At 32.6% G+C, this 13,019-nt stretch overlaps 1 long non-coding RNA gene across 1 annotated transcript; it reads left to right on the plus strand.

Annotated features, from left to right (window-relative positions):
* The first annotated feature begins 761 nt into the window (after positions 1–761).
* On the plus strand, positions 762–5,934 carry LOC128999476 (uncharacterized). The gene is made up of 4 exons (XR_008491297.1): positions 762–840; positions 4,044–4,073; positions 4,354–4,389; positions 5,837–5,934. It is a non-coding gene; the product is annotated as an uncharacterized LOC128999476 (long non-coding RNA).
* Positions 5,935–13,019: the final 7,085 nt, after the last annotated feature.

The raw sequence follows: 13,019 nt of genomic DNA on the forward strand, positions 1-13,019 counted from the left end.
GTACAATGCTGAAGTATATGGATGCATTAGAGATCAGCTACATTCTGTGAACTGTCAAGAGCATCCGCTACCTCAGATACAAAGCTAAAAATGGCATCTACAGTGTTTTTACCTTTCACTAATCCATAATGATGTATGTTAAAAAGTTGACAATTGTTAAAGTTATCATACAACATATTAAAAACAATATTTTCAAAATTTTTTGAGAATGCCCGCAGTAATGAAATTGGTCTTTAATTAGCTAAATCGTTTTTATCCCCTTCTTTATAACTGGTATTACGTTTAAGAGCTTCAATTGATCAGGGAACATACCTGTATAAAGAGAAGTGTTAATTAAATGAACAAGAGGTGTTAAGATTAAATATGAGCATTGTTTTCAGATAAAAGATGATATTTCGTCCCATCCAGACGATGTAGAAGGTTTTAAATCATTAATTATTTGCTGAACTTCTTGAGATTCTGTCGTTTTAAATTATATTAACATCGATTCAGGATAAGTATTCGTTTTTTTTAAGGCGGTTTTAGTCTTATTTGAAGATGTTTAAATTTATGTCGTGACCATGAAAGGTAGTTTAATGCAAGTAGATTTTCGATATTGCCAACATTATAGTTCGGCCGCTTAGAGATATCATTGGTTAGCATTAGCGCGTAGGTCGCTAGATAGCGACCCTAGATAGCACTAGATAGCTAGATAGCACTTAGATAAGTGGACGAACTATAGTTGTATGCTATTTGTTAATGTATGTTGCTTTCAGCTTCTGGCCTGTTCTTTCCTTCCTTGGAGTGAAGCTGGTCCCATTAAATGGTTGAAAAGATTGGGAGGAAGAAAAAAACATGAAGGTAGGGCAATTAAATGAATACGTATTTTGAACATTGTAAAACTTAAATTTATCAGAATATTAGCAAGTTGTGTATTGAGAGCACAAAGTACGTCATTGCCGCTCAAGAACTGTAGCTAGATGGCACAAAACTTTAGCTGAGTCTGGCCATACATATCGAGAGATAATGACTGTTTGAAGTAGTGATGTATACGGGGGTCGCCGGAATTTTATCCCCCAGGAATTTTGCCCCCTGGGCAAAGCTGACGTCTCTATAACGTAGTAACTTGAGCGCTATAAAGTTTGTTCGATGGCGGAATTTTACCCCCGCGGATTTTGAAGTATAATGAAAATAGACAGAGCGTGACAAATTAGATTAGCAATAAAACCGGAATTTTAACCCCCTGTCCATATAACCAGCATTTAGGCAACTGAAGATGTACGGCCCGGATTTTTACCCCCTAAATTTTACCCCCTGGCCATATATAGAAATTATTGAGAATGATTAATTTTCTTCTTTCAGTTTGAATTGAATAATAAACATTTTACTATTAAGTAGCCTATCTTAGTTTATTTGTAATCTCAACTAAGTCAACAGGTTTTACTGTTTAATTTTGATATACGGGTTTTGGGTTTGGGGCCAACTGTTGGATATGTGTGTAAATACATATCAACCAACAGTTAGTCCCAAAAATCGAATCCCGAAACTTAAGTATTAAAAATGAGATTCAAAACCTATTTGATTAATTAAGGTTACAAATAAGTTAAGAAATCTACTTAATAAAATGTTTTCTAATAACTTAAATTAAAACTAAAAGAATAACATTAATCATTTTCGCTTATTTCTACATTTGACCAGGGGGTAAAATTTCGGGGGTAAAAGTCCGGGGGGTAAAAATTTTGGAGTAAAATTCCGGCCCGTACACTCTAGGTTTTTATAATTTCATGTGTTCTGATTAAATTTACAACCGTGTTTAATTCCACCTTTAATCCATCAAACTGATGTTGTGTAACTCAAACTCTGGCGGCCGGAATATTAACTCCTGGTTTTTGACGTCAGTTTTGCCCATGGGGTAAAATTCCAGGGAGATAAAAATCCACTACCCCTGTACGGGTACTGGTGCCTCAGGTACAAGCTACCCTGTGTATTATTGTTAACAATCCTTGACCCCTGACCCACTGACCTCCAGCAATCAGCCGATAGCGGTAATCAAACGTTTAACCCCAACTGACTAATTCCAATTCTTTGAAATATGGCACTGTACTAAACAATACAATTAAGAGTCAGATGGCAAGAAATAACAGTACGGTATCTTTCAAAACGTCAAATAAACTGGGCAATATTTTAAGAAAAATCCAGAGACCGATGCAAATGAAAATAACATGAACAGCACATGTATTTATAAATTAAACTGTAGTGATTGCCATAGTTATTATATCGGCCAAACAGCAAGATCATTTAATGTCAGATTCAAAGCACATTTGCCAGACAAAGCCATTACTAAACATACATCCTCATACGCCAATCATCTCATTAACAATAGACATAGTTACTCAAAAATAGCTGGCAACCTTGAAATTTTGCACAAATGTAAAAGCGGTTGTTTTATGGACACGATGGAATGGTATGACATTTACAAGGCCGTGAAAAAAGAACCACACAATGTTCTCAATTAACAAAGAGGTTTTAAATCCAATATCATTTACTAATCGGCAATAAGAATAGGCGAGTCGCATGGTCACAACGAAAACAAGGATAACTCGTGATAAGGAAGGGGGGGGGGGAGGAAATTCACTTCAAGATAATGCCTCAGTCTAGACCTGCCCTCCGTGCGTATCGTGTTTCCCGGTACTGGCGTTTTTGTAGTGTTTGTTTATTGTTCGTCTTTTCGTCTGTGTGTAATTCAATGTGTCACATCGATGGATTTTAACTTCAACGACTTCTTCTGGAACGAAATTTGATGTACTTGAACCGGATGAGGTTTCCATCGGGAACGTAACTGCAGTAGCTTATAGACTACAAAGGATCACTTTGACAGTATAAGGTATTTAAACCTATACTTATTACTATACCAGTGATCCGGAGGCTAACAACATGAAGTCATGTGTTCAAATGTAAACAAATCTTTTCTCCAAAAGGATAACATGCGAACCTTAGAGGCCACTGGGGCAGAGCCCTGATGGAATTTCTTAAAAACGCTTCTTATTGCACTCATAGAGCCTAATTAAAATCTCCATACCAATTCTTGAGTTCTTATGGTTAGAAGTAAGTATAGATATAGGAGATATGTGAGATATTACATCAACATACTAATAGCTATTTACATTACAAGTGTAGTAAGAGCGTTTTTACATCACGAAGGTGAATGTTGTGCAACGAGCGAAGGCGAGTTGCATAATTCACCGAAGTGATGTAAACACGCTCTTGCGTAACGTGTAACGTACAAGATTTTACCTGACCCGACAATATTCAGGAGGTTACGAGCAATATGCTTCATTATCAATTTCACTCATCTTCTAACAGTACCGTTTATTTACAAACAAAAGCTAGGTTAGGAAAATTCTTCAAAGCATAACAATAAAATTCAAACACACAGCTGATTTCTAGCGTTGAACGTCGTTGGCTCCATAGAGGTATATTTTATTAGTTATCCACTCAATGTTATTTAAATGGGTTTCATTACATCACCGAGTGAGTTTTTTTCAACTTTACATCACTCGAGAAGTAAGGAAGTTGTATACATCACGCTTGGGATAGGGAAGTTTAACATGGCGGGTTAGGTAAAAGGACAAACACTACTGTTGGCAGTAAGCATTTTCATAAAAATAAATAATATAATATTCAATAAAATGTTTTTCATTGTTAAGTATTTTGATTGAATTTACAGAAAACCCTACTTATTCATCATTATGTAACCGAAAAGTAAGTAATTTACTCAAAAAATGCAGTTTATAACAGATAGTATTCGCTTTCATTTTATTTTTTTATGTCTCACCTTCACATCTTAGAACGTTAGTTCTAGGCCAGAACTGATTTACACATTACTTCAGGCTAGTCCTAGAAGGTTGCGGCATTATCACATCGATTAAATCTATTGTTGATTGGCGAGATTTGAACCTGGGACCTCAGGGACCGAAGCCCCACGTTCTATTACTAGACCAGCTCAATCCCCTATTTTTGCAGGGATATTTGGTTTCATTTTAATATTGCTTTTTTGTTTTCAGAGATTCGATACCTCCCTACTCCCAATGGAGGTAAGATACTCGTATTTTTTTAAGTATTCTAAAATAATAAGCATCGTATTATTGGGTTTCTCTAAATTTACATGTTTTGTTGTATGTACTTTGTGCTAAATTGCATAACAAAATGTAAAAATGTTTGAAAAAAATTGCTTAAATTTATAATTACAAATACTCTGCTTATAAGTAGGACATTTTGTAACAAATCCTACATTAATTCATGCAAGTTATGATAGAAATTCTTATTATTGTCTTTATGTATGTTTTCATTCTAAGATGATTATTTTGTTTTTAGGCGCTGGATTTTTCCACGACCCTTATTTCAATGATGGTAAGAACTTACACAATATTATACTGAAATAACATACAGCTTATTAGCGAATTTCCCTATAGGGAAGTAGCTATTACCGTAGGTCTCATGGTAAGACCTAAGCCCGGGACCGATTTACTTTTTCATTTTGATGTCCCCAGAGGCCAAAAACACCATTCGTTCAAATTTTTATATATCTATATATAGATATATATATATATATATATATGTATATATATATATATATGTGTGTCCATCCGCACGATAACTTGAGTAATTTTTGTCCGATTTTGATAAAATTTGGTTTGAAGGTGTAAGGCAAGATAAACTTGAACGAGTTCGCAAACCAGCATGATCGGACAATGGGAACAGGGGTTTATGGGGGGTTTTATGGGGTAAAAATAGGTTTTTCCCATTTTTGACCCTAAAAACACAAAATTTCACAATTTCTTTTTAAACCATTTTGTAGAGCTTAAAAAAACAAATAATTTAGTATATTGAAGCGTTATTATGCGCCTAATTGTTACGGAGAAAATTCCAAAAAATTGTAATTTTAAAATTCCCATGTAATTCTTATGGAGAATAAGTCAACTGTTGTAGTTTGCTTGTTTATGAACATATTTTGATCAAATTTGGAAAATACATTGATTTCTTACTAAACCACAGTACCTTTTAACATTTTACATTAAAAAAACTTTTTTACCCTCCCTGTTGCAGCAAACCTAAGTACTCATTAAACTAATTCTGTTTGAATAGGGAATAAATGTGATATTTTTAAGGAGACATTTTAGTTTAAATCCAATCAGGCAAATGGAAATTCGCTAAGTCTGCAGGTTTGCTGCGGCGGGGGTATTTTTTTTTACATATTCTCCTATTTATGTAAACTTAAAATGAATGTCGTTGCAAAAATTCTTGTTTGAACAAATTCGAATATATGTACACGTTCAAAATGAAAATTACTTCCTTACCATTAAGGAAACCAATTCATTATGTCTAAGGGAAATAATTGTATTCACTATATTCAATTGGTACTATGGAGCACATTCGAGACTAAATAGCTCAGCTTATTTTTCATACACATGCTTTTATTCTACCTCAAGAGTAGTTAAATAAAGTGTGTAATACTGTAGTTGGTTTTTTGTCATTAAGTTTGTTTTCTTCTCAGATTTTGTGTTTATACATAGAACTTTAAGTGCATAACCAAATCGATTTCAATAGATATCATACTTCTCACAAAGAATTGATCAACCTTTCAATAAAAATAAATAACATATTTTTTTAGAGAATCTATGCTCAGAGCTTTTTATTTTCTTACTTTTAAAGTTGTTTTTTTTATTTACAATAATAAATAGTATTTTCTGTTGATGATAATAATAATATGAATGATAAATAATATTCTGCAAATCAGTTAAAATGTATAACGTAATAATTTTAGTATATAACATTTGACTATATTTTTTTTTCTTAGGACAAAGACCAGGAGGTGGCTAATCTTGCCATATCTGAAGTCAAGCAAAGGATCGTGGGTTTCTTGTGCCTTAAAACCAATGAGTGCTAAAAAACACAATAAAAACATTTGAATATCAATATGAACTTAATTTTAAAACCATGCTTCTCCTTAAGGTTTAAAAATCCATGCAAAAACACTAAATACTAATGGCACAATTTTAGAAAAAAATACGTATTAGGTCTTAACTGGTTTTTTGCAATTCTCTAAAGTTTGCAATTAAAAAAACACACTGTACAGGGGTTATTTACTATTTTAAACTCTCTTTTTAAGTCTTTCACGATCTGTTCGAGCATATTAAGGATCTATTAAGAGGGTTCCCTACCCCCGCCGAAAAACGTCAGAAAACCGCTTCGCGCGGTATCATATAGCGATTCTAGTTTTAACATTTAAATTGTGAACCAAACACCATTTTGTATATAAAGAGTGGTTCTACTAAGTTTGCTTTTTAAAAAATGTCTAAGCTTACGCAATCAAGGGCAACGACTTGTCAAAGTTAGTGAACTTTACAGTTAAATAATAATATCTTTTTATGAAATTATCGATTTTTAATAAAGCAATATTAGTGCGAAATTTAACTAAAAATATCAAGTCACTTTTAGTTTCAAGAAAAGATTATTTTTTGTATGTGCAAAATGAAACCGCGTAAAACCTTGCACGGCGAAAAGTGCTATGATTCTGACGGACTCTAGCGGCCTTTATCGAAACTACTGTCTCGCGGAGGGATACAAATTTTACACATTCTTCATCATTCATAATATTTCTGCTGGGGCGGGTTTACTAGGATGGGCCTACTTCCACTGCGGAGGCGTCCTGGCGGTGACACGACCAGCAGACAGCAATCCTAGGGAATATTTTGTAGTCTTGTAGTTCCAACTAAACTCACCAGGGTCGCAGAAAATTGAAAACAGTTCGAGGTAGGGAACCCCCTTAATGCAACCAGCCCACCTTTTACATCAAGTGCATCAAGTTCTAAGGCTTCTTTATTTACTCAATCTTAATTGACAAACATACATCTGGCAAAGTTAGATATCTGGTTGGAAGGTTTGGCTGGCCTGCCATCAGTTTCCCACTAATGGCGTTGCCTAAATTTATGCCCTGACTGAGTGACTGCTTGGACATTTCTTTTAATATCAGTATTTATCTCTGAATCTATTTTTGATTAACGATCATCAATCTTTCTTCAGCGTTTTACTGCCAAAGCCTTACAACGGTTTGAGCATATCTAACAGTTAATTGTTCGTAGTAGCAACCATAATTCTGTTTTTGGGTGAACGTTATTTGATAAACCAATTTGTGTTAAATCTGCCTTTGGTTGTCATTATGTACATACACAGTCACAAATTCAGTATCATTTTATTTGAAGTTCTCTTTACGTAGACGTTCAAATCTTCTATTGTACAAACATTAAAAGAGTGAATTGTTATAGAGTCCCAGAATATAATGTCGTCAATCACCAATGGATTTTTTGTAAGTCATAATGTCGCAAGCCTCTAGAACAAGCCTGAAGTGATGTCTATACCAGTTCTAATATAGAGCCTACCTCCTAGAATGTGAAGGTGGGAGAAAAAACAGTTATACAGAAATTTGACAATCTAAGATTTACAAAAGATAAAAAAATCTAGTTATAGCGAAAATGATAAAAGAGGGAAGGAAGGCTGCTGCTTTTGAATCAATGGAACTTTTAAAACCATTATCACCTGAATATGCTACCTCATATATACGTATCATCTAGGCATGTTAAGTTGTTTGTATCCATTTGTTTATTGACGTGTGAATAAATTATACTGAACGTCAATTTAATTAATATGTTATATTAAAATAGTACTCACTTTAAATTTTACAAAGGTATATTACACACAAACTATGAGATTTTCAAATTATACTTTAATAAATTGTTTAATTTTTTGCAAATAGTTGATTATCAGTTTATTTGTTTCGTGGGAACCAAAGACGATCCATTACTTTGAAGAAGTGTTTAGAAAACATAATACCTATGGTTTTGAATTTAGTTAGAAGGTATAGTATTCCTAGATTCCAAGATTTATCGTTGTTATCACTTTTAGGATTGTACTTTATTCATTGTTATTAATTAATCATTTTATTCATTCGTTGTTTGATATATATATATATATATACTAGGTGAAACCCGTCGAAATACTTTCAAGGCTTGCGCTAATTCATCTAGTGCAATAAATTGAGTGTTAGCATTGTTTAAAGAGTAATAAGTGTAAAAACAGTAAAGAAATTAATTGCGTTAGTTACCAAATATGGTTGGTATCATTCAATGAATAAAATATTTCCCATACCGTACGTCATCGGAGTTATTATTAGTATGTTATCTGGTATCTCTTCCTTTGGAAGAACCATTTAATAGTGTTAAAATCGTATTGATGGATCTTCTGTAGTTAAACAATTCTGCGATTTCATCAGTGTAATGCAGATTAATCTATGATTTTATTTGAAAAAAAAAATCTGTTTGTTGGGAAGACACGTTCTAACTTCAAAGGGAGGTATATCCGTTACAGTGTAAGTTTGATTTTTCCTTTGTCACGTCACGTCAGTTCACATCGCACTTCTGTGCCAATGAGTAACCCTCTAGCACAGTTTTGAGAAATTGGTTGTGGGGTTACTGTTAAAGCTGAAATACCTTGACACGGGGGATGTCAGTTAGTTGTCTCAGCATTATCGATTACATAAAGTTGTCAATATAATCTCTCTACTGTATGTTAGGTGTAGTGGAATATACTTGAAGTGAAATTGGGTTTTATTCTTGAACTATTAGTGGCCTCCTCGTTTATATGGTCGTGCGGCTTCATTGGCAACAAATAATTCAAAAGACAGAAGAATGTGGAATTTCTAAAAAGCAAAAAAATACTGTAAATTGGCTGTTACGTAAATATTGACGTTTACATGCATTGTTAATAAACGTATCTTATAAAGGATGGTGTGATCTAGTTTAAAAGGAATATGACCTTTCTGTCATGACAGTAGCTGCTTAAATAGTATTTACTCATTGGGCCATTTTTACAGCCAAAAAATGGTGGAAAGGGCAGACACCAACCCGTAAAATATATATAAGACAGCCCAATAAGAAATAATTGTTAGAGTTACTGTGATTAAAGGATTTTCCACTGATTTCGTAATGGAACGTTACATTGCAAAACATGTCATGATACGGAAGAAAATCAATTTTAAAATCAGAAAATAACATTGCAAATACTTCTTATGGACAATTCAGTAACTCCCAATAAATGTGTGTTGTTTGAAATACAATTTAAAAATCAACAGCTGTTTCATTAAAAAGTATTATCCACATGACCAAAATGTAAACAAATATGTAGAGGGATCTTTAAAGGCTTCTGGGGCAGAGCCCTAAGGGAACTTACTTCGTTTTGCTTTTGATAACTCATCTACAGACCAAGACCTTTCTTTGGACACCTCAACCAAGTTTCTACGCCCAGCCGTTCTCTCAAATTAGTGGAGACAAAGTTTCCAAATAAATATTTAGATTCCCCCATGTTAATCTTATGGGAGAAAATCCAACTTTGATGGAAGATCCTGCCCAAACTAATAAAGATATCAAAAAACTAAAAACACTTTGCAAAACTACAGACCAGGGCAATTATTTTGACACTTTAATCATCAAAATCGGTCCAAAAATGAGGGAGGAGTTCTTTTTACAAAAATCGGCTTAGCTTATTATATATATAGATATAGATTTTATAAATAAATCACCCAAGTTTCACCTTAGTCTATATATTACATCATATATATATATATATTGTCGTATGTATTGTATTCAATCTTGACCTTTGCTGTACAATGTAAATATTGTCTGAAAGCAATAAAGAATTATTATTATTATTATTATTATAGTAAAACAACAATATATCGTAAATTACTGCCTGGAAGCGTTTCTTGATAGCCATTTAGTCTTTTTCACATGAAACTGTCCAAGAAGCTATTAATTATTTGGTCGGGTTTTGTTTAATTGTCTTTTGTTCTCCACCATCCATGCAAACTCTTTGTTTTCTCTATCGTGGAAAACAATACGTTGTCAGTAAACAAGTTCCACATTAAATTGTTTATTATTTTGTCTTCATAGTGAATATCAGTTATAAAATAACTACAGCATATGCTTATTGTATATAATTCACGTTAAAATGGATGAATTAATGAATAAGTGCTTTATTGTTAATTTAAGTTTGATTTTAAATTTTCAAATACCACACAGGATATCTGCCAAACAAAACACTTAAGGAATTAGCCAAATAAAGGCCATCGGCACGGTTGGCCACACAATTTATGTAAAATATCAACCATAGTTACACTCATGAAATGATTATAAATACAACAGATAATAAAAAAACTATAATTATTGAGAAAAATAACAAAAAGCGACTCAAACGACAAACAATTTAGCTCGATTTATTTAATAAAAGATAAGTTTGATTTTTAAGGAATACAAATTTTTCAGAAATCTGTAGGCACTTCAAAAGAGGGAAAGTTGTAAATTTAAACTTCTACTATTGCCCATCTGTATCATAATGCTACTGCAATGTTGCACATGTTGCAATGCACATTATACCACATTGCACGTTTGTAACTTAGTGCGTAATTCCTTTAACCTCGTATCGTTGCCATCGATATATAACTGTTATATATCGATGATCGTTGCTTGAGAACAATCCTCCCATAGTTTCAAGTCTAAAACATTTTTAGGAAACAAATAAAAAATAACAGGAAAAATGAACAACTTGTCAAGGAATATAGACTACTAAATATTAGAATAAATTTGTTTTAAAAATATGTTATAAACATGAGGTTTTTTAATTTGTAATTAAAATAAATAATACATTTTATTATAAATGTTTTTATTGTGAATAATTTTAAAATATTTATTTACCTTACCATTTTATGTTATGTCGATAAAATTATATGACTATAAATATTATGTCATGACTATTTCACATTCACATGCCTATGAGTAGAACACCGACTAAATAAATAATGCTACCTTTCATGGTTCGCAAGTATTACTTTTAAAGAAAACCTTTAAAAATACTATAACAAATTATTAGGATTTACAAAAATAACAGATTTCCATTTCATTTATTAAGTTTGAGACGAATAAAACTTTTTTTCTATTTAAAAAAATGACACATGTAGTGCCATGTAGTGCCACATTTCTCTAGGCCATGTAGTTAAAACTTAAGAGTACTCGTATGGCCTGTGAGTTTAAATATATATTTCATATAACTCAGAACAATTGCAATAATTTACGTTTATATTTTTCAACTGCAAGACGTCCAGGAAGCGTACGTGACTCATGAGGTGGTGAATATTTTAGGGAGTGTTGACCTTTCAGGATGTACAACTACATTTGGATCCTCTCTAGAGAAGTTTTACATAAAAATATATATATATATAAATAACAATTCATCATTAGTAGTTTAATCAATAATTTGTTTTATAATAAGGTTCTGATATTATTAGCTTAATTTATTAGCTGAGACTAACTGTTGTTATTTCCAACTATTAAAATTATACAGGGTTATTACAAATGATGTTCACGATTTCATACATACATAAAATATAGTTTTATTTGTTATACAAAGAAATAAAATGGTTACAACTGTTGAAAAACTCAAAAAGTTTCGACACAGATACACAGAACTGTAAATGCTCGATACGGGAACCCCTTGTGGTACGACAGATGTCAATAATGTAGTCAAGCTCTTGCTAGACTTTGAAAAGTGGGTCTAGGTCTATTTAGCATTGGTAATCCGTTGCTGGATCTCAAGTATCCTATCTGATAATGGTGGTGTGTACGCCTTATCTTCGATGTATCTCCACAAGAAAAAAATACAGGGGGTGATGTCCGGAGATCTTGTAGGCCAGTTCAGGGGTGTGTCATTATTCGGACCACCGAGCTCATTCCATATCTCAGGCATCACATTGTTAAGTTCAGCCCTACTACAAGTAACATTCAAATGCAGCCATTTCTCTTAAATTTCAAGTGTCACTTGCCAATATAGTGGTTACTAGGAGGATCATCGTTAAACCTGGTTCTAAAGTGTCGTTGCACACTAATAACAGATTGGTTAATGTAATATTCCAACTGGTAAAAAGCTTTCCTGCCTTTAAATTCAGCCATTACACAACACTTACAACAATTGACTTGACAAACAGCTGATATGCACCCAAACCAATGTAAATGAAACTCTATGAGTTTTTCTTTCCAATGGTACCAACTAAAATAGTCTTGAAACAAATTAACCCAGTAATATTTATAATCAAAATCAGGAACATCATTTGTAATAACCCTGTACTTTAGGTCATCCTAAATATTTTTTGGCCATAACGAGTGTACAGTAGTACACACAGGTACAAGTCTCTTTATAGCTTGTTCTTATTATGCACCATAATAAATCCAACTTTTGTGATAATTATGTACAGTATTTTTGAATTTTATTCTCTTTTTTAAATTATGGTTCATTTATCATGAGGTTATAATGTATTAAACTTACTTACTTACACCATTGAATATGTAGATATGTAATCTTTATGCATCAGCAAAACATGTCTTATCGTTAAATATTTAAAATAATTAATTACACCAAATATTAAATGATAATAGTATTATATATATGACCTAAAATTAGGGTGAAACATTTTAGTCGACATCAGCCCACTCAAATGTCGCCAACAAATACACTCAACTCATCAACAGGCTTCCAGCAGGACGAGAAGCTTAGTTCACTGTTTAGTGTTTAAATTGAATAGTAAAACTGTATGTTTCTAATATTTGATGAACATTAATTTGTAATAGGGTAATTAGTTAAACATATATTGTTTTCAATTGCATATTTAACTACTATTTATATAAGATCGATACTATTTTTGCTAACAAAATATTTATCCAATTTAGTCCACATTACACTCGCACCCACACAGGGCTTAGGCGCAGTATGTGATTTTATTAGTATAAGTCTACTTGCATTGCTTAAAGGCAATAAAACCTCATGTTAATAATAGGCTTATTATTTTGATCCCACAATTATTTCCATTCAATTAAAACAGCTGATTTAAAACTCTTGTTATCGTTCCAATTTATATGAAGCAATATTATTTTCTATGT

This window comes from Macrosteles quadrilineatus, unplaced genomic scaffold, assembly GCF_028750875.1.
Source record: "Macrosteles quadrilineatus isolate MER2022 unplaced genomic scaffold, UCM_ALF_1.0 Scaffold_8__2_contigs__length_117827958, whole genome shotgun sequence".
Lineage (NCBI taxonomy): Eukaryota > Metazoa > Arthropoda > Insecta > Hemiptera > Cicadellidae > Macrosteles > Macrosteles quadrilineatus.